Raw genomic sequence first — 2,500 nt, forward strand, 5'->3', positions numbered from 1 at the left:
CGAGATAGCTGCCATCATTACTAATTGACAGGCTATGGGCTATACCACCAATAGGTTAGAAGACTACATAGCCAAAGTGAAGAGGGAAGCTAAGAAGCTGAGGACAGGGCAGATTTCTGCTGAAAAGTCTAAGACAAGGAACGTCAGAAGAAAGAAAAGGAGCATTAGGAAAAAGAAAAGGAGTATCAGGAAAAAGAAAGGGATGTCATCAAGCATTAGAACTGGCTCAGCAACGAGCTGACGCTTGGCCCAGTCAGCCCATTCTACCATCTCCACCATCATCAGACTCATCCCAAAATAGGATGACTCGGACACTACACGATGGGTGAATGAAGTGGAGGCCATCTTCAGCAAGTACCACCAAATGTCCCTAGAGAAGACCTTAATCCTATCTAAGTACAAGCTGGGAAAGTAAAGGACTCCTTCCATGCTCTGGAGAATGGGAAAAAAAGGAGATCTCACAGAAGTTCAGAAAGCCTTAGCTATAGTTTACAAGCTCAACCCCAAAAATTGGTGTCAGTGTTGGTGTGGTTGGTCTTTCCAAAGCTGCTGGTCAAACCTGGTCTGATTGGTCCTTCAAGAAGGCCCGAGACTATGCTAACTGGCTAGGGTCTACAGAGTGTACAGAGTTTGATGATCTGAAAAACCTAATCATGATTGAGGACTTCTGAAATTATGTCCATGGTCCACTAGATCTTTACATTAATGAGAAGAAGCTTACCACTTTCCAGGAGTGCTGCCAAACAGCCAATGATTGTGAGCTCCAGCATCCTAATTCAATCCCCAGTTCTGTAGCTCACTCCCAGATCCAACGTAAGTACCGGGACACCCCGGGCAGGTAGATTTGTAAATAATATTGGTTCGCATAAATGGTTGCAATTTCTCTTAATGACCAAGGAGTGAGCCTATTTTGAGAGGGTTGATAGGAATTAAATTAACTTTTAGACTTCAGAAATCTCTTTCAATAATAGTGGCGTATATGGGTAGTTTAGGTACATCAAAGGAAGGGGTATTTTCAGTAAAGTTTAGGTTAAGTAATTTATTCACCATTTTATAAAAGACTTCCGTGGGGATACAAGTTAGTTAAAAAATAATCTTGTAAAAATTCCATTTCTGAGTGGGAAGATTTCCAATCTATTTACAAAAGTGCCTGGAGATGATTTTTGGAGGAAGAATTAGAAAATTATGACATTCCTTTAACTGAAGCAAACCTCATTAGTCTTATACAGTTATCTATCAAAGATGGTAAATTTGGTTTTAATGGGGAATTTTTTGTACAAAAGTTTGGCATGGCTATGGGTAATCATCAATCTCCTGTCCTTAGCAATATTTTACAAGGAACTTTTTTAGACAAAACTCTTACCAAGAATTTTGCTCCAAAAAGTTATATGGTTTAGGAATGTGGATGATATTTTCTGCATTTGGCCAGTTCAAGAAAATCTGGGAATTTCTGATTAAGCTCAATAATTTGGTCCCTTCTATAAAATTTACTTAAGAGGAAGAGAGAAATTGTAATTCGAATTTCCTAGATGTAACAGTCCATCGAAATGATAGAAGTTTCACCTTTTCAGTGTTTCGAAAATCAACTAACATTGCCTCTTTTGTTTATTATTATTCTAATCACACCGAATTCTTAAGCTCTCTGTTTTTTTTGTTTTTTTTTTTTTTGGTATTTTCCTAAGGGCTCTGCGTGACTGTAGCCCACAGTTTATTGACGGTGAGTTTAAACTAAGTATTTATGATATTGCCTTGAAACTTTTGTCTAAAAACTTTGTAGATGTGGCATGGAAAAGAGCTTGGAAATCATTTTATTAAATAATAGCAAACTTGAATTTAGTAGGCATAACATTCTCAAATTAATGTATGATGGAAAGTTTTTAGAAACTCGTAGAATTTCAAATCTTTTCAACAAAGTATATTTTTCAGTAATATGAGTGTTAAGGGTTAATAATAAAAATTTCTAGATGTTTTTCTGGCTGCATATATGAAATTCCTAGAAAAAAAAGTGTGATAAAATAAAATACGGACAAACTGGAAAATCACTTTCAAACGAACCAAACAACGCCAATATTCTGTGAGAAGTGGCCAAATATCGCAATGATTTTTTTCGTACATATGAGAGACTTAGTTCCTCCTATTAACTGGATTCAAGCAAGGTCCTTAATCCCATGAACCGACACAGTTAAAAGGAATATCACTGAATCTTGCTTCATCAAGTCAAATAATGGAAGTGTTCTTAATTTAAGTCTTGGTTCGTTAAAACTTGATGCCTTCCTACTTGAAATAGTTGCAGATAAATATAAGCAACAAAATTAATATATTCAGTTTTCTATTTTGGTTAAATATATGATTTTAGTTTGTGACCGTGTAATCATCCTGGATTATATTTGATTTTTACCTTTTGGACAATTAACCATCTGATATTCTCGATCTTTGTGTCTACCTTGTAACCTTCTCTCCAAATGCGTTTTATTTAAATATATGTATAGTATACTATAGA

Source organism: Macrobrachium nipponense, chromosome 4 (genome assembly GCF_015104395.2).
Source record: "Macrobrachium nipponense isolate FS-2020 chromosome 4, ASM1510439v2, whole genome shotgun sequence".
In the NCBI taxonomy this organism is placed as follows: domain Eukaryota; kingdom Metazoa; phylum Arthropoda; class Malacostraca; order Decapoda; family Palaemonidae; genus Macrobrachium; species Macrobrachium nipponense.